General features: G+C 46.8%; 1 long non-coding RNA gene across 3 annotated transcripts in view; it reads left to right on the top strand.

Moving 5' to 3' along the window:
- Window positions 1-18,228, top strand: part of LOC110259852 (uncharacterized) — a 41,457-nt gene extending 23,229 nt beyond the window's left edge. The window contains exons 1-4 of one of the 3 annotated variants that reach the window (XR_002342242.2): window positions 10,720-10,842; window positions 10,964-11,079; window positions 11,486-11,712; window positions 16,573-18,228. This is a non-coding gene — a long non-coding RNA (uncharacterized LOC110259852). Of the gene's footprint in view, window positions 1-10,719; window positions 10,843-10,963; window positions 11,080-11,485; window positions 11,713-13,240; window positions 13,773-16,572 lie in introns of those variants that run through there. The other 2 variants (XR_002342241.2, XR_014843567.1) reach the window with 2 other exon arrangements.
- The last annotated feature ends 2,179 nt before the right edge of the window (window positions 18,229-20,407 follow it).

The following is a 20,407-nucleotide window of genomic DNA, read 5'->3' as shown; positions in this document are numbered from 1 at the left end:
GAAGAACTGAAGTTGGATGCAGGCTTGTAAGTTGTCTGATACAGATTTTATCTGAACAGAATAGCCCCTGGGATTGGAAAGAGCTTAAACTTCCCCACAGGGCTGCGCGCTCCTCCGCCTCCTCAAAGAGGATCTTAACTAGAGTCTGGCAAACTTGTCATTTTTTCTTTTTTTTATTTTAATGGCTACACCGGTGGCACCTGGAAGTTCCTGGACCAGGGATCAAATCCAAGCCACAGCTGCATCCTACACCAGAAGTGTGGCAATGCTGGATCCTTAACCTGCTGCACCACAGCAGGAACTCCCAAACTGGTCGTTTTCACAAGGCCAGAGGAAACATGTGTAATCATTAAATGCACAAGAAGACCTCGATTATTGGTTACCAATTGCTCTGTGTCATGATGCATTCCTGAATTTTGAATTCTGCATTTAAAATCTGAAATCACTCAAAATAAGTCACAACATCTCTTTAATGGTAAAAGCAAAAAATAAACAAAAAGCAAGCCTGAAACGTGCCAAGGAAGGCCCCCCTGGCCTCAGGGAAACCCATCCCCCCCAGAAGCTGTCTTGGATGGCACCCTTGCTTGATGCCAGCGTGGAGGCCAGAGACGCAGAGAAGGAGACAGAGCTCTGGGAGGTAGGAATTCCACTCTTCCGTCAAGGCTACCTCACCAAACCCTCTGCTGTCCCCACACCAGGGGAGGAAGGCCCCTGGGAAGACACCGCGCGCTCTCCAAACGCTGGCGGTTTTAACAGCGTTGACCATCCTTCAACTCTGAACATCCTAACACGTGCAGAGAGACCCACCCGGGGAGCTAAGCTGGAAGGGCAGGGACAAATAGCACATCCGTGTAAGTGATTTCTGTAGCCCAGCCCCAACCTGCCACTGCTCCGAGCGGGAGCAGCCCGTGGGACAGGTCAGGTGCGGTCTCATTCTCTGAGTCCCTTGGTCTTGGTTCTGTTATGGTGACAAACGGCTCCGGTTTTTACGTGGCTTGAAGTAGTGACACACATTTCCTGCTCGTGCTTCATGTTCGCTGTGTGTGGGTAGCTGGGCTTTACTGCCTCTGGTGGCTCAGGGACTCGCGTCACAGGGCCGACCTTGTCACAAACTTCCACCCGAGCCGAGCGAGGAACGGCGCCGTGACAGGTCTGTGCAGACTCTTTAGGCTTCTTCCTGTGACACGACTCTTGTCAAAACAAGTCCCGTGGGCGTTGCTACCTTCGACGTGGGTGGGAAAGAGCCTGGAAGAGGAAGAGAGCTGAGATTTCGTGAGTCAGCCTAATGGAAACCCCAGGGGCAAATGAAAGGATCCAAGGGGCCCTGGACTCTGCAGGGTCTCGTGGGTATCCTCAAGTCTGCAGCCAAACCTTTATCCCTTTATCCTTTGAATCTGCGTGTCGGCCTGTTAGAGAACAGAAACTACTGGGCACACTTCAAGCCTAGAGATTAGTTCTACAGGTTGGAGATGCTGGGAGAGAAAACGGGAGACGAGGGAAGGAAGGCAAAGAATGCAGTGACCAGTCCCAAGGTCGGGGTGCTCAGCGCCCTGCACTGGGGCCCCCCAGCCTGCACCGCAGCTGCATTGCTGGCTTTGAATCTGCTACTGAGACGCCACCTCACAAGGGTTGCAACGGTCGCCCACAATATGGGCACAGCTGCACAGCCTGCCTTGGTGGAACCTGACTGAGGTCTGCAGATCAGGTAGAAGCAGTCTGTCATTGTCTTTGTTTACAAAAACAAACAATAAAAAACCAGGGGGAAAGGCAGGGTGGGGCGGGGGCGGGGGCGGGAGCTTGCGATTGGCAGATGCAGACTGCTCTATGTAAAACAGATAAACACCAAGTCCTACTGTAAAGCGCAGGGAAGTATATTCAATATCTTGTAATACGTTTAATGGAAAAGAATGTGAAAAAATATATGTAACTGAATAATTTGCTGTATACCAGAAACTAACACAACGTTGTAAATCAACTATTCTTCAGTTTTTTAAATGGCTGTATTGTAGGAATGTTGGGAAACACCCTGATATTTAGGAAACATACAACTAAAGCATCAGTGGTGACGGGGCGTCAGTTCGACAAATTACTCTCGAAAGATGCAGGTGGAAAAACATTCTGTGCATCTTTTGACATGCAACTTTTTTGTAGGTTTGAGATTCTTTTTTTTTTTTTTTTTTTTTAGTTTAAAAACTGAGCACAGAGCACCAGCAGCTCATCTGAACAACAAACACATTCTCTCCCTCCCCCAGGCGGGGCGCGCCTTGCTCTTCCTGAAGATCCGTCAGTTCCGTGCCAGCTCCACTGCCCGTTCCTCGCCTGCTGCTCTCTTGGCACCAGTCTCCTGAAATGCCTGGGTGACAGCACAGCTTGAATTTTAAGAGGATTTTGCCGTGTCCCCAGATGGAAAGGCAGAAGTGTTTGCCCTCTGGGAACCAGGCCCTCTGGAACTGCAGAACCTAGAATTGCACACGAGTTCCAGTGGGAGCCTGGGATCACTCGCTGGACGGTGGACAGTGGCGGGACCTCTTCTTCCAGCCGTTTCCCAGCCCCACACAGCACTGTGTCACGGTCAGTGATTAGGTTAGAAATTCCTAGTAATCATTGGTGTTCTTCTTACCAGGGCGTTCCTTATTTTTGAAATCAACTCCATTGAGCTATAATCCTTATTTCAAAATCAACTCCACTGAGGTATAATTTACATACAATGAGATCCAACAGTGGCACTTTATCATGATTAGAATCTGCATCACCTCACAAAGTCCCTGTATCTCTTTGTGTTCTACCTGTTCCTGAAGGGAAGGTCCTTGTCTCATCGCAGAAGGAATTCAGAAACAAGGTGGAAACAGAAAGAAACGTGGGGATTTATTTAAGTGAGAAATACACCTCTTCAAGAGAGGCTGGCAGGGAGGCGAGCAGCTGCCCTGTGTTTCTTTGGCGCTGGTTATAAGGGGCATCCGAGTGCTTGGGTGGAATGTTCACTGAGAAGGAGGGGTTTGAGGGTCATGTTCCCTAATTTTCATCCCAGCTCCACCTTCCTAAAGGGAGGAGGGATTTTTGTCCATATTCACTTTGACACAAGTGTTGTGGCGTCGGTGCATGCTGGGTGTTTCTTATCTGCATAGCCAATATTATTGGAATTTTATTGGAACAAGGGCATAATGAGCAACATTATGGAGATTCGGGCCCTTTTCACCCCCACACGAGTGGTTTCCTCTCAGTTTAGAGGTTCCTGCTTTTCTTTGCCCACGGACCCCACCGTTTCCATGATGGGTGGTTTCCTGCCCCATGCCCCCCCTTCTCTGTTCATACCTAACTATCTACCTGCTGTACCACATCCACTGCCCCAAACCTGGGCCCTGGCCACTGCCAGTGTGATCTGTCACCTCAGTTTAGCTTTTTCTAGAACTCCATGGAAAAGGACTGCTGCATCCTGCGCTGCAGGTCAACGGGAGATGCTGAAAGAGGGATGCAGCGGCATGTAAAACACAAGAGACTCTCACATTTTAAAAGTGGGGGGCTGGGTGGCACTCTGTTCCTGGCACAAGACTTTTATCAGGGAGAGTGACGTGTTTGGATTCGTGAGCAAGAGTAGGCATAGGGAGGGTCGAAGCTCTCTCTTAGGGAGATTTAGGGAGACCACCAGCAATAAGTCACAGGTGTATGCCTCTCGGATATGGGACAGCTGCCTAAACAACAGCAGAGTTAACGGATAAACCCCTTATTGTATTGTGACAGGAGACCCTGCACTTTAGAACCCTGCGTCGGCAAATATGCTTCTCTGGCTTTTGCCATCACAAGCCTTCCTTGGCCCATGGTGCTCTTGCACTGCCAAGTTTGCTCTCTGCAGAGTTCAGCAGCTCAGCGGTCTCCGACAAAGGACTCAAAGAGTCAGTGGTCTTTCTCATTTGGCTTCCATGACGTCGCTTCCTGTCTCTGGGACTCAGCCGTGTTGGGGTGTGTGCGATTTGCTTCTTTGTACTGCCTGGTGGAATTCTGTTATATGTGTCCACCACAGTTTGTTTGTAATAAGATTGAAATCAGGCAATCCTCCAACTTTGTTATAATTTAAAAAAAAACCGTCTTGGATATTCTAGGTGTCGACTTAAAAAATATGCACAACATAAAGTTGAGGGTTAAGTTTTATTTGGGACAAAATGAGGACTATAGCCCAAGAGGAAGCATTTCAGAGAGCTCTGAAAAAATGCTCCGGAGAGGGAGGGGCAAGGTCAGCACATGTGTCATTTTGGTGAAGGGGGAGGTCCATGCGGCCACCACACATTTTATAGAAAGAAGTTTGCTGCCAGTCTCGTGAAGGTTCCTACGAGTCACGTTGTAGCAGGTGTCCCTACGAGGATTTCAGTGCTTTTCTAGATATGAGGAGATACAGGAACTCAGCTCATAAAATCCTCTCCTGAAAAGACCTAACTATCGGAAGACCTCTTCTGCCAGTTTTCCCAGGGCACAGAGCGCCTCTCCTCTGAGGAGGGTCTCCGCGCTGAGCTCCTTTTGGGGGTGTTGCGGGTCAGCGGCTGCAGTGGCTCAGGATTCCATCCGTGTAGAGGCGGAGAGCCAGGGCCAAATTCCATTCACATGGGTCCTTCGCATTTGCAGATGAAGCTTACCATCAGCTTGTCAATTTCTCTGAACCTGCCGGCTGGATGTGATGGGGACTGCGCTAAAAATAGGTCCCTTGGGGACGAGGAACCATCCTAACAGTATCGACTCCTCTGTTCCCTGAGGATGGGCTCTCTAGCCCTGTTTGTGTTTTTTAAATTTTTTTAAATTACAGTTGATTTACAACGATGTGCCAATTTCTGCGGTACAACAGTGACCCAGTTATACAGACATGTGTATGTATCCCTTTCTCATCACATCTTCCGTCACGATCTGTCCCAGGAGACCGGATAGAGTTCCCTGTGCTGTACAGCAGGACTTCCTGGCTTGTCCATTCTAAATGTCATAGTTTGCATCCACCAACCCATTGTTCGGTGCTCTTTAATTTTTTTCAACAAGTTTCTTTTCTTTTTTGGGGGGGAGGGAGCATGTTTTGTTATATTTATCCCTAAGTATTTCGTCTTTAATGGTCTTATAAATGGTCCTACTTAAATTTTAATTTCCAATCCCTCATACTAGCATACAGACATCTCATTAACTTCTGTGTATTGCTCATGTAACCTGCGGCCATGCTAAAATAATTAGTTCTGGTAGCTTTTGTATAGTTTCTTGGGGACGTTTCTAGGTGGACAATCATGTAGTCTGGGAAGAAAGTCAGGTCTGATCTTTCATTTCTCGTCTATATGCTTTGTTCTCCTTCTCTGAAGACACCGTGTGGGCCTCCAAAACCATGTTGAGCAGAAGAGGGACCAGGGTGTCCCCTTGCCTTGCTCTGGGTCTTAGGGGGGAATCATTTAGTCTTTCACCTCCACATACAGTGTTGGCTACTGTAGGTTTTTTATTGCTGTGCTTTATCATGTTAATAAAATCGACTTACATGTCTAGTTGTCCAAGAATTTTATTTATTAAAAAATGAATATGAAGAGTTCCCATCACGGCTCAGCAGAAACGAATCTGACTAGCATCCATGAGGACACAGGTTTGATCCCTGGCCTCACCAGTGGGTTAAGGATCTGGCATTGCCGTGAGCTGTGGTGTAGGTCACAGATTCGACTGGGATCCCTCATTGCTGTGGCTGTGGTGTAGGCCAGTGGCTGCAACTCCAATTCTACCCCTAGCCAGGGAACCTCCACATGCCACGGGTGCAGCCCTAAAAAGAAAAAAAAGAAAAAAACGAATATTCAATTTTATAAATGTCTTTTCTGAATTTACTAAGATGATCCTATGATGGTTCCTTTTTAGTCTATTGATAGGTTATTGGTTTTCAAACATTAAATCAACCTTATTTTCATGAAATTATACCCACATAGTTATGATGTGTTTTTCGGGGAGTGGCACCTGTGGCATGTGGAAGTTCCTGGGCCTGGAGCTGAACCCACACCACAGCTGCAACCAGAGCCACAGCAGTGAAAATGCTAAGTCCTCGAGGCCATGAGGGGACTCCATTTTTGGTCTATTTTTTAACATTAGGCCACCGTGGTTTTGTCAGCACGTGTTAGGGTAATTTCCCTCTCTGGTCATGAGGTATATTGATCACAATCTACTTTCGCTGTCAGGGCCACATCAGCCTCCTAAATGGAGTGAGGACATATCTCAACCCCTACTTTGTTCTGGAAGGATTTGTGTACAACTGGTACTGTTTCCTCTTTAAGTATAGGATAGAATTCACGAGTAAAGCTGTCTGGGCCTAGAGGGTTTTGCTTGTCAGGGAGTGTTTTGGTGAGAATATTTATAGCTAGTATTTAATGACTTTACAGATATAGAGCTAGTCAGACAATCAGCTTCTTCTTGAGTGACGTTGATAGTTCCTGTCCGTAAGGGCTCTATTTCACTTACACTGACCTAATACTTCCTGTGAAATAGAGTGGTTCCCTTATTATGCCCTCAATGCCTGTAGGCTCCGTAGTGACCATCTTATCAACCTTTTCAAATAACACAATTCTGGCTTCACCGGTTTTCTTTACTGGTTTTCTGTTTTCTAGTTCACTGATCTATTCTCTGTGATTTTTTTTTTTTTTTCATTCCCTTGCCTAGGTACAACATCTTCTTTCCTAATTTCTTCCTTTCTTTTTTTTTTTTTTTTTTTTTTTTTTTTTTTTGTCTTTTTCATGGTTGCACCTGCAGCATATGGAGGTTCCCAGGCTTGGGGGTTGAATTGGCGCTGTAGCCACTGGGCTACACCACAGCCACAGCAACGCCAGATCTGAGCCACGTCTGTGACCTACACCACAGCTCATGGCAACGCTGGATCCTTAACTTAACCCACTGAGTGAGGCCAGGGATCGAACCTGCAACCTCAGTATCACTAGTCGGATTTGTTAACCATTGGGCCATGACAGGAACTCCTTCTTTTCCTAATTTCTTAGAGTAGAAGCTCAAGATTGATTTGAGGCCTTTCTTTGCTACTATAAGCATTTAATACTAAGAAATTACTCTCTAATCAGTGCTTTATCTGCATGCTGCAAATCTTGGCATGTTGTGCTTTCATTTATATACAGTTTAAAGTGCTTTTGAATTTTCTTTGTGATTTCTTCTTTTATCCATGGTTATTTACAATGCATTGTTTTATCTCCAAGTCTTTGGATATTTTCAATATTATTTCTGTTATTAATTTTTGGTATTTTGTGTTGGTGAAAGAAAAATATGCTTTTATGCTCTCAGTTCTCTTAACTCTATTTAGATTTGCTTTGTGGCCCAGAATATAGTCTTTCTTGACAAGTGTTTTATGTGTATTTGAATAAAACATTTATTCTGCTATTGTTGGGTGGAGTGTGCTATAAAAGTCAGGGGTATCCAGTCGGATGGTAGTTGTGGTGCATGAATAACGGCCCCCCCAAAAATCCAGGTCTCAGAACCTGTGAATGTTACCTTATAGTCTAAGAGGAATTTGCATATGAAATTGAGTTAAGGATCTTGAGATGAGGTAATTATCCTGGATTGTCTCGATGGCTCTTAGGCATCACAAGAACCCTTGTAATAGGGAGGCAGAGGTTGATTTGAAGATGATGCACTGCTGGTCTTGAAGATGGAAGAAGGGGCCATGAATCAAGCAATGCAAAGAGTGTGGCTTTAGAAGATGGAAGAGGCAAGGAAATCAGTTCCCTCAGGAGCCCATTTGTTTCCTTTATCCAGGGCTCTCATGCCTGCACTTCCCAGGGGCCAACATTTGTGAACCATGTTTTACAGTTTGTCTGCTTTTACAGCCTAAAATTAGTCCCAGAGAGGGTAAATCCAGTCCCTGTCATGCCGTCTGAGCTGGACGTGGAAGTTTCCTGTATTTACAGAGGGAATGGGTGTTCTCTGGACAGTGCACAGAACACAGCCAGCTTGTGGGTGTTCTGGACTTTGGTTAGACGGCCACTCATGACCGCCTTTCCAAGATCCCTCCTGTCACCATCTGCCGTGGCAGTTCTGCTGTTCCTGCTCCCCTTCATAGAAACACCCATCACTCTTCCAAAATTCCAGGCCAGCCTGGCCGCATGGTTGCACTATCTTCTGGGGTTCGCCAGGGTGCTACATCTTATATCACAGGAAAGAGCTTCAGAGAGAGCAGGTGATTACTGAGGAGACAACTGAAGGAAGGGAAAAAGGGAGGTGACCCAGTCCGATCTCGTTTTGAACATGCTGATAAGTGGGCCTCAGGACAAATGGCATTTTCTAGAAGAGTCCCTAACTATTGACCCTTTTGGGCTGAATGTAAAACTATAGTCAACAAACCTAAGTCCTGTGGGTTTATGGCACACAGTTCCCTGAAAAGTGCCACAGAGGCCATGCAACCATCCAGATATGATATGGAGATACTTCATGGCCTACCATGTGCCCTGCTGTGTGAGGTGACCTGCACTCTGCTTGGAGGCCTCAACTACTGCCCTGGGTCAGCATCGTGTGTGTCCCGTGTAAATGAAGGACCCAGAGCGCCCATCAAAGGCTCCAGGCCTCCCCCTGCTCTGCATGTGCCCCAGGACACTGCCAGCAGGATATCTTCTAGATTCCCATGCCCCTCTGCCCCCACCCACATCCCTTCTATTCTCCTGGTAAGACTGGCATATCTGAGGTTGGACTTCACTAACTTTGACCCCTGGTGTCCGTCCAGTTTTCAGGCTAGAACATGGTTCTCTCCTTCTCCAGGCTCTCAGCCCATCCTGGGGGAGCCCTGACTCTTGCTGGATCCTTCCTGCTCACCCACCTGAAGGCAGCAGCTCAGCCTCTGTGTCCCCATCAGCCACACACTGGCCATGTGCTCCTTCTTAAGCAAGGTGGTCTCTGTGGATCCAGGCATTGCCCAGTGAGGGTGCCAGCTCTGAGCCCACAGCAACTGATGTTTTCAGCACACCCCCACCCCGGCTGGGTGTGTTGTGGGACACCAAATTATCCACAACAGCATTCAATCTGAATTTATTTTGGCCACGCCCACAGCATGCAGAATTCCTGGGCCAAGGGGGGAACATATACCACAGCAGTGACCTAAGCCACAGCAGTAGCAATGCCAGACCCTTAACTCGCTGGGCCACCAGGAAACTCCATTGAATTTTTTACACTCTGGTTGAGACTCACTGAATTGAAACAACCTAACTGGTCATATCCTGGAAATGGAAAAATACTGACCTAGCTCCTGCTTCAGCTGGCACCTGGCACCTGGCACCATGCTTACCGCATAGCGGGTGGCAGAATCTCACTGCAGTCCCAGCTCTGCTGATGAAAACGTCTTCTCTCCGGGAGCTGAGGCCGAAAACAACATCCAGTTATGCTTGACTCATCCTTTCCTTTCACATCCCACACCCACTCCTCCACCTCATCCCTCATCCCTCATCCGGTTGGCTCCTCCTGCAAAATGCAATGGATCCGGCATCTGTACACGTCTCCCGTTTCACCGCTGCCGCCCTCAGATGAGTCTCAGACTCCCCCAAAGCGATCCCTTAAAGGTGTAAATGAGGGCACCCCACTCCCTCCCCAGCTCCTGTGCTCCGTGGCTCCCTTCCATTCAGAGGCAAAGGCTGTGACTTTACAGCGGTGCAGCTCTTGGTCTTCCGACGCTCCCCCCACCCCCACCCCCACCCCCAGCAGCTCTCCCGCTGATCTGACCTCAGGACCTGCACCTGCCAGGCTCTTCCCCAGACACCTGCACAGCTCACTTCGTCACCTTCTCCAACTTGCTGCCCAAATAACCGTCCACTGTGAGGCCCACTCTCCACCTTCTGTTAGAAACTGCCACCCCCCCACCCCACCAGCACTTCTTCCAAACCCCCCAACAGCTCTGTTTTCTCAGAGCATTGCCATCTTAGAGCACATGAAGCAACTCACTCCTTTACATTATTTTTTTCTGTCTCCTCCAATAGGCTTTCTTTCCCGAGAGGGCAGGAGTTTTGTTTTGTTTAACTGACATACAGTTGATTGACAGTGCTGTGTTAATTTCTACTGTGCAGCAGAGTGATTCATTTATGCATATATATACATACACACACATTATTTTCTCGTATCCTTTTCCATTATGCTTTATCTCAGGATTGAATATAGTCCTGTGCTGTACCATAGAGCTCTGCTCGCTTTGATCATGGCAATGTCCCAGGCGCCTCCAGCACAGCCTGGCCCACAGTGGGTGCTCAGTAGTCATTGTTCACTCCATCAGCGGCTGATGCGGAGACCCTGGGTAACCAGCTTTGACTAGTTTTCTCTCCAAACGTTACCCACATTTTTAAAAACAGTCTCATGCCCGTAATGAAAGGTCACACCGTTGAGTCCTAAACTATGAATTCCCAAACTGATTTATTTTCAAAAGCTTTTACCTCCTAGGTCTTATAACTAAACTGAACTCTGATTTGAAATGAAAAATCGTTTGATTTATATAACTGACAAAAACCAACTCAGGAGATGATCCCTTCTCATAGGGATTGAATCTCCAGGGCCTCTGCTAAAAACAGTCTGTGATGCTAAGAGTCTGTTCACTCTCCACGGCCATATCCAAATATTTTAACGCCAATCCCACGGCCTGCACAGTTGGGCGGCCCAGCTGGTCGGCAGTGTCTGGGGGAGGCTCCTGGCGGCTGACGTCAATTGGCAGAGCCCAGAATCTCACACTCAGCCTGCCTCCCACACGTTCCTCTTCCCGCCCAGTCCTATCAGCTAACTTTTGCCTCTCAGGATTCAGATTCATCTTCTACAGGTTTTTCAACAAGGAAATGCATGACCTTTCCAGCCTCTTCAGTCTTCTTCTCGACCTATGAACAAGTCAGTAAAAACATAGGAATTAAGTATGAATGGTTACAAGGACTGACACTTTCAGTTATTCGTGTATTTGTAAAAGATTAAGGTTAATTTTTTAAAAAAAATCTGAATCCATTCTCTTAAGGTTTTGCATTTTCTGTCTGAAAGGAGGATGAAGAGTTTGGCAGAGAAGAATGTGAAGCGGTGCAAAGCAGGGCTTCTGACAACTGACTTAGCAGTTCTCTTCACTTGCTTGCTAAGGTCTGTGGATGTGTCTTTTGTTTTTCACTTTGTGTGTAAAGACCCATACTTTCCTTGGTTAGGGTTATTAAACAGCACACCTCTTTGTCATGATCGTGTGCAAATAAACAAAATAGAAAAATCACATAGCAAAAGGTATGAGAGCCTAGGGTATAACTGGGTGGTGGGGGGAACCCAACTGGCACAATTCGTGCTATAAATAGCAAGTGTTTTCTTAGAGAATTTCAGGGAGTTCTTGCTGTGGTACAGTGCGTTAAGGATCTGGAGTTGCCGCCGCTGGGCCATTGGTCAACGCTGCAGTTCGGCTTCAATCCCTGGCTTGGGAACTTAAAGACTCTTATTTATTCTAGCATTGGCTTTACCCTGAACTTTCTCCCACTCTGTTGGCTGTCTCATGTAATTACAGGACACGAGTACCTCAACGCCCAAATCCAGAAAGAGAAGCAGGAAGCGATGGCGGCCTGCGAAGGACACACCCCTGGACGCCGAGTCCTGGGTTCTTGGGTTCTCAGCCTTCCCACTGCACAGCAGGGATCTCAGAATCGTCCCCCTGTGAATTCTCTCACCCATATTCTCATCCTTCCCACTGTTTTCCCTGCTTCTCCCACTCACCCTATTCTGGGAAAATTCCAGGTGGGTACTGACCAATTTTTTATTTTTTTTATTTTTATTTTTATTTTTTTAATCTTTTTGCTATTTCTTTTGGCCACTCCCGTGGCACATGGAGGTTCCCAGGCTAGAGGTCGAATCGGAGCTGTAGCCCCTGGCCTACGCCAGAGCCACAGCAACGCAGGATCCGAGCCGCGTCTGCAACCTACACCACAGCTCACGGCAACGCTGGATCCTTAACCCCCTGAGCAAGGCCAGGGATTGAACCCGCAACCTCATGGTTCCCAGTCGGATTCGTTAACCACTGTGCCACGACGGGAACTCCAGATTCCACATATAAGTGATATCATATGGTATTTGTCTTTCTCTTTCTGATTTCACTTAGCATGAGACTCTCTAGTTGCATCCATGTTGCTGCAGATGGTATTATTTCATTCATTTTCATGGCTGAGTAATATTCCGTTGTATATATGCACCACATCTTCTTTATCGTTTCCTCTGTTGATGGACATTTAGGTTGCTTCCATGTCTTGGCTATTGTAAATAGTGCTGCAGCAAACCTTGGGATGCATGTATCTTTTTGAATTATGGTTTTTCTCTGGATAGACGCCCAAGAGTGGGATTGCTGGCGGTATGGTAGTTCTGGAAATGGTTTCTGGAGAGGTCGGATGACGGTAAATATGGTACCCTCATGAATGGAGAAATGCCATATGAAAAAAAGTTTACAGCAGATGCTTCAAAGCTTCTAATACAGCCTACAGCCTTAGAAACAAGTCTTGGAAGAAAATGATCTTCCTGTAGCATTTATTCAAGATGGAAGGCTCTCATGGATGGTAAATGTGCAGGCTGGATTCAAAACCAAATAAAACAAAAATTAAAACCTCAGCAGTCTGAAATATTGGTCCAAATCCCAGACCATGTAACTGCATACATATCATATCAAGTCACGCACTCGAATTCTGTACGGGGATAGCACAATGTAACAGCAGTTTATAATTAAGAAATTTGGGGATTTAGAAACCCTAGAATTCCAGGGACAACTTGGCATAATGCACTGACCAAAAACCCAAATGAGTGTGTCCTTGGGCTACATTAAAGGATTTCGAGAAGAAAGGGAGACATTAATACTGCTGTGGTTATTCCACCCAGAACTGTGGTGTGTCTGCAGGCACACCTCTCAAGGGATGTTGGCAAACTCGAGTGTGCCCAGTGGTGAGCAGCTCGAATCCTGGGGTGAGGGTGGGGAATGAGAAAATCCTTGTTTATTGGTAACTGGTGATGTTCAGCTTAAAAAGAACTCATCGCTGTCCTCAAATATTTAAAGATTTCAAGGCAGTAAAAAGCGTAGCTTTTATCACTAGCGTCAATGCAATCTGATACAAATACCCTTAGGTTATCAGTTGCCTGGAAGATGCTGCCAAATTGACACATCCACCGCCAACAAGAAAGCACGTCCCAGTGACCCCAGGAACGCCTAAGGCACTAAGGAGGTATTCCTGCCTCGTGATTCTGTTACTCAAGGCAATTAACATTTTAAATATTATTACCTCAGAGATAAACGTGGGAAACCACAGGCTGCCCTTCCTTCGGTGCTTCTGCATTTCCCAGCGCCCAGGATCTGCCCGCTGGATTACAGCAGCTCCTGAAGACCGTTTCTGATCTGCCTTGGGTGGAACTGGGTGTCCACACGTGTGGGGTCACCACCACAATCAACATTTCCACCACCCAAGTGTCACAGTGATATCATGGCCACATGGCCGTCACCACTGCAACCATGGACGTGCTTTAGACCTGCATGGGTCAGACTGGCTTTCAAGAATTGCATCTGAATGGAATCAGTCACGTTGAGTCTCACTTCTAGGTTTGGATAATTTTTTTGAGATTCATCCATGTTGTTAATGTATTAGTAGAGTAGCTTTCCCTTGTATGGAGACCACAGTTTTTATCCATTCACTATTAATAAACATTTGAGGTATTTTCCCCCTAGGTTTTGGCTATTTTAGGTAAAGGTCCCATGAACATGTCTGTAAAGTCTGTGTGTGATGATAAGTTGACATTTATTTTAATTAAATACTTAGGAACCATGTCCAGCAATTTTTAAAACTCTCTGTTTGGGGCACCAGGTCTAAAGGGTTGAGTAGAATAAGTTCTTGGCACAATATATCATCGCTACTCACGCAAAGCACTCTTCTCCTTTAATGTATTTACTTATTTATGAATTGGTTTATTTATTCCCTTTCATCTCCGTCCCCCACACCCCTTCTCTGATCAGCGATCTGACACGTGTTTGATGTCTAGCCAGGGCTGATAGGGAGTCTCTGAAACACTGCCATACCCGTTGGTAAATAGTAGAACCATGAGCAGTATAGGAAGTACGATTCATCAATAACGTAAATGCAGCTTACTCAGGGTGGTGCTTAGTTTTATATGAAGCGTTGGCCAAGCTTCACTGCCCAGTTATTCAATCAAACATTAACCCAGGTGTTGCTCTGAAGATATTTTGCAGATGAGTTAACATTTTCAGTCCATTGCCTGCCTCTGTTCCGAGAAGTCTGGCCCTGATGGGTGTGGGGTGCTGTTGAGCTTACTACTTGTATCCAAAGACATCAGAAAGGATCCCATAGGGCTGCAAAATCCAGTTGTGTATCTGCTTTGGGTTCTGCGTGTTAATTAGTATATGTGAGGCAGAAGTGAGACCCAGCTTCTTAAGCTGTGACAGCCCACCTGGTGTCAGATGGCAGAGCAGGTGGCCCGTCTCTAGTCACCAGTGATTAAAAGCGTTACTGAAAGGATGTGGAAGCTGTTTGCTGAACCCGCTTTGTACCACGCAATCCACCATCTTGCCAGGACTGACCTGGCAAAGGACCAGGGTGTGACTCAAAGGCAGGTGCCTACCAGAGGGGCTGGTGGGGTTATCCAAAGGGCCATCCACTGAGGTCAGCAAACAGGACACATGGAGGGTCAGTGGGCCGAAGCAGAGACGTAGCACAGGGGACAGAGCAGCCATCGGGAACCGTGAGTCAAGACAGAGGTAGAGAGGGTTGGTCTGTAGCAGGAGTGGCAGGGCGAGCAGAGATAAGCCAGGCACAGCTGTGACAAGGCCCGATGGGGAAGCAGCCGGCCAGAGCTCCTGCAGGCTCATGAGGTGTGTCTCAGGTCCAAGGACACGCTGACAGTAGAGCAGGACACCCGCCTTCCACACAACGCGGTCCTGGCGTCCCAGATCCCCGCAGCCTGACTGCTGGCCCATGGATCCAAACTGTGGGGAGGAGCTCCTGCTGTGGCTCAGCAGGTTGAAGACCCAGCGCTACTTCTGTAAGGATGTGGGTCTGATCCCTGGCCTCGCTCCCTGGGTTAAAGATCCAGTGTTGCTGCAAGCTACGGTGTAGGTCAAAGATGCGGCTGGCATCCAGTGTTGCTATGGCATAGGCTTCAGCTGCAGCTCTGGTTCAACCCCTAGCCCGGGAACTCCCATATGTTCAGGTGCGGCCGTAAAAAGAAAAACAAGTGAGGAAACATGCGGTTATTTCTTAAACCTACAAACACGCACGTGGAAGCGAGTGATACTGATCTGCCTGTGCGCCTAACAAAATGGTTCTAGCGGGCCTTCCTCGCTTACTAACTAAGTAAACACTCTTCCTGAGAAGCTCTTTCCGGGGTTAGATGGAGCCCAGCCCGGCCTGCTCACTTCTATGCTTCATCTGTAGGAAATGAGAGGCAAAGAGTGGGGAGAGCTTCAAATACCAAAGCTTAGAAGGGAGGAGACTGGAGAACTGGACAAGGACTCATGCAAACACGTATGGGCTTCGCCTCCATCTGAAAGGCGTTGGGGGCAATAAAAATGTGCATCCCAGTCCCCCCTCCCACCTACCCCCCCACTCTGCCACGCCAAAGGCTCACAATCCTGCAGAGATTTTCCTAACAAAAGGCATCATGTGATATGACTGAGTGGTCAACAGAATATTTAAATATAGATAAAGACGTGCTAATATTCTTATATGAATCTGTCTTCATTTGGGAAAATGTTCTTTTCTAAAGCCCTGTGTGATTCACCTGTCTCGTTTGCTTTATGAGAATAGCTACTCTGGAAACTCTTCATCAGATCAAGATGTTGAAGTGGCGGTCAGTCTTTCCTGTGTCTTTCCTATGCACCCATTACTAAGCAAACTTGGGAAGGTTCAGGCTAAGTTTTGGTATTAACGCAAAAGACAACTTTGAAATGAATGGTTTTCAGAATAAATGGTTTCCCTTACTACCATGCATTAGGGAATTGATACATACATGAGGAGTGCCTGACACAGCATGAAGCCAACACAGAGGAAATCAGAAGCAAATGACAGAACCAGAGTCATGGGTTTTTAAATTTGAGCAATCACTTCCTATGACCAGTCATGCTACAAGAGCCAGTAAACGGTAGTAAATTTTATTTGTACGATGTTCATCCTGTCATGGTATCAGAGTTGGTTTTGCTATATAAAACTAACAATTGAAAAGCTTTCTGGAGTTCCTGTTGTAGCTCAGTGGGTTAAGAACCTGACATAGTGTCCTTGAGGATGTAGGTTCAATCCTTGGCCTGATTCAGTGGGTTAAGGATCCTGTGTACTGCACGATGCAGCATAGGTCATGATGCAGCTCTGATCCAGTGTTGCTGTGACTATGGTATAGGTCGCAGCTGCAGCTCCAATTTAACCCCAACCTGGGGGCTTCCATATGTCTCGTGTGCAGCCATAAAAAGAAAAAAAAAAAGGCAGCTTTCTGTTGTGCCTACTACACCTTGGAATAGTATATAATTCACAATAATTTTTTTTTTATTTTAAAATTACTTGTATAAACCTACCAAGGCCTGGTGCCTTTTAGTAACAATTTCTTCTCTGATTGTTACAGGTATGATGGCCAAGAAATTTCTTTTTCAAAAGGGAACACTTCTAAGATTAAGAAGATGTGCTACCAGATGAATTCCAAGAAACAGATGTAAAATAAGATACTCCCAGGCGAACCAGGGATGTTGTGGGTCTTGGGAAGGAAAGGGTTGGCCGGGCTCTGTGTCTGGTCAAATCTCCCAGGAACCTTGCTAATCAGACTTCTGCCGATACTTACTTGCAGAAAGAGTATGAAGAGCCCTCATCTACGGAATGTCTTTAGCAGGCAGGACCTTGTCTTTCTAGGTGGCATGTGATAAACAAACATAGTAGTTATAGATTTGTAGCACTTGGATCTCTGGAAGATGTTGATGTCAAATATATGATTATTAGAAAGTGAAATAGGGATATTTCATGATTGAAATTACTCCCTTTTGTGAGTACAATGTCCTGCCTGCCCACTTGGGAGCCTCATATAGTAAATCTTGACGAGCAAGAGCCTGGGAAGTTGCAAAGGTAGTCTCCTCTTCAACTTCACTCACCAGGACCTTGGGATTGATTGCCTAGCCTTTTGAATTACTAGGAAAACTTAGAAACTGGTGCAGTTTCTTGAGACTTTGACTTGATAGTTTAAATTTCCCAATTTACTAGTATAGACTTGTGCAGAATACATGTTGATAAAGTTCTTGATCTCTCCTCTGGCTGATCATAGAGCCACCCTCAAGCCTAACGTCATGCATTTATGTCTTTTCTCTTGTTTTCTTGATTGTCCTTATCTTTAGAATCCCGCCTACCACAGTCACAAACACAACGCCATAGACATAATGCCATTTTTGCCCATAAATATTCCGATGTGTATTTCCTAAAAACAAGTGCTTGCTCTTCCCTAGCCACAGCAGCATGGTTAAAATCAGGAACTAACCTTAATGCAGACTAGCATCTAATCTGCAGACCTTTATGCAACTGTTTCCAAGTGCTCCACGCACGCTCCTGATGGAGAACAAACAAGGAGACCAAGTTCCGGTTCCATCTTTCATCCCAGATCACGTGCCACACTTGATCGTCTCATCTCTTTAGCCTCCTTTAATCTGGACTGTCTCCTTGGTCTGTCCTGACCTTCATGACCTTGACTTTTGAAAGAACGTGTGGCCTGTACAAGTTTCCAAAAAACATTTTTCAACAAGATATTTCACTTGAAGGAGAACTTACTCGGTATGAGTTGTGTTAGAATAATCTAGTCCTGGGAGTTCCTGTTGTGGCGCAGTGGTTAACGAATCTGACTAGGAACCATGAGGTTGCGGGTTCAGTCCCTGCCCTTGCGCAGTGGGTTAACGATCCGGCGTTGCTGTGAGTTGCAGTGTAGGTTGCAGACGCGGTTCGGATCCCGCATTGCTGTGTCTCTGGCGTAGGCCGGTGGCTCCTGCTCCGATTGGACCCCTAGCCTGGGAACCTCCATATGCCGCGGGAGCGGCCCAAGAAATAGCAAAAAGACAAAAAAAAAAAAAAAAAAAAAGAAGAAGAATTTAGTCCTACTGAAAAGACGGAGGATGCCCTATAATTGACAGGGATGTATGAAAATTCAAAGCGAAATCTAATCAATGGAGGTTTTTATTTGTGCTTATCATTAAACATTGAGATCAAAATAACTTACTGACGTTGAAACATTAAAAATTTGAATGAGCATGTCACTACGGAAGAAAAGAGTGCTTTCCTAGAACCAGTTTTTCTCCTCACCTCATTCATAGTCTGTGTTGATCCGAACACACAACTGACAATTTAAGGGGATAAGAAGAGTGCATGAGGCTTGAGCGCACACATAGCAATGATTTTCTGTAAGGCAGTCATGGGCGGGGTCAGAGGTGGTCAAAGACTAGGAAAGTCACTGTCAGAGTGAGGAGGTGGCACGACCAATGTCTGGGGTCCCCATAGCGCAGATATGAGCATCCATGCTTTCCTGGCTCTGGATCAAATAACACGCTTTCTGTTTGCCTGGGCTTGGGGGCTCCTCATTGGTTAGCTTGCTAACTAGACACCGTTGTCTGATGTGAAACACAGTGCTCCTGCCTGCATCCCTGTTTCTACCTGTGCCTTTCTTTGCTCGGCTGGTCTCATCCAGCTGGAATTCGCTTGAACTTAGTAGACTCTCCTGCAGGCCTTCATTGGTTCGCTTCCTGCGTGTGGCTCTTCGCAGTCGACTCCACCCTCTGCCCATCGTGCCCACCACGGTCCAGTCTGCACACTCACGCTTTCCAGCCCTTTCCATCCTTAGAATTACGTCAGCCTCGCTGATCAGGGAATCTCTCCAGGGGCACCTTCGCCAGAGCAATCCCCTCGTTCAGCGCAGGGAGAAGGAGAACAGGCCCATGGCTCCTGCACACGGCTGGTGTTTTGCATACCTGTTGAGTTTTCCTTTTTTGAATAGTAGATGCTGAAGTGTTCTAATGTTTCTTAAATGCTGAAATATTTCCATAGATGTGGTTATTTTGAGGAAACACAATCCTATCGTGTGTGTGTGTGTTTGTGTGTGTGCATGTGTGGGCGAGCACACATGCGCGTGTGTGTGTGTGTGTGTGCGCGCATGTGCATGTGCGTGTGTCTGTGTGTGCGTGTGCGTGTGTGTGTGTGTGTGTGTGTTTATGTTATCATCCTCATTAGCGTCATTATTCAAATCTCCAATTAGCCAGGTTCTCTCTTTCTCCCAGAGATTGGAGGACTATTGAAATGCACCGTCCATTGCATTTTGTCTTCTCACTGTTTATCTGAGTGAGTCCTCTCAGTGTATAGTCAGCTTTCTTTGGAAACGTTTCTTACAGTTACCTGAATTCCTTTGAGTTTGTTCTCTCATTGGGAGTATCAGTAAGCTGGTCTACGAATGGTTGTTTCTCTCTCTATTCCATCATGTGTTGACTCACCTCTGCGAGTGCATCTTCTTTTTCTGTTTGGTCTGAATTCCTGTGAGCTTTTCAAGTCTGCTCTCCACATGTCTGATTCTTTGTCACAGGGCATGGGTTCCCCTCGGTAAGCATGGGTTTTAATTCAGTTATTGTGAGTTTACCTGCTCTAATCCTTTCTCAAGAGTTCCTATCAGTTTTTAAAAACTTGGTGCAGGGCGTTCTTGTCGTGGCTCAGGGGTAATGAACCCAACTAGTATCCGTGAGGGCCGGGTTCCATCCCTGGCCTCGCTCAGTGGGTTGAGCGTCCAGCGTTGCCATGAGCTGTGGTGTGGGTCACAGACAGGGCTCGGATCCCGTATTACTGTTGCTGTGGCTGTGGTGTAGGCCGGCAACTGTAGCTCAGATTCGACCCCTAGCCTGGGAACCTCATGTACCACAGGTACGGCCCTAAAAAATACCAAAAAAAAAATCTAGGGTTATCTTATTTTTACCTCCTTGTCTTTCGGTTCGGTTCAGAGTGTTGAGGTGAACTGTTCTCTCAGCTCAACTCTTCAAACTTTCTGATCTTGACTCTGTGGTTGCTGCTCACACACACAGAAGAGCCTTTACGTTTTTCTTCAGAATCTTGGAGTAGAACGTTTTGTAGATGTAGCCAGGCTTCATCTCTCAGCCACATGGAAGGTTTGACCCGGTCACTGGTCAAATAACGTTTCTCATGGGCACCTGGGAGGCAGGCCTTGCACGAGGCCACGACCCCATGTCTTCCTGCTCCACCTGGGGTGGCCCTGCTCCCCCCAGGCCCCGCCTGGCACTGAGCGCCCTCCCCACCTCCATCTGGGTGTCCTCGCAGGAGGGGACTCTGCTGCCCTCGGGCCGGCACTTCCGGTTCCCTGCGGATTTGCTTTCTGGGAGGTGCTGGGTCCGAATGGAAACAGAAAGACAGTGGCGTGGGGGAGAGGAGGGGAT

Source organism: Sus scrofa, chromosome 1 (assembly GCF_054392235.1).
Source record: "Sus scrofa isolate SSC_HxYL_T2T_F1_AM1 chromosome 1, Sscrofa_HxYL_maternal_Yorkshire_Landrace_v2.0, whole genome shotgun sequence".
In the NCBI taxonomy this organism is placed as follows: Eukaryota; Metazoa; Chordata; class Mammalia; order Artiodactyla; family Suidae; genus Sus; species Sus scrofa.
Note: the sequence above shows the minus strand (reverse complement) of the source record. Positions and strands in the feature narration are given on the sequence as shown.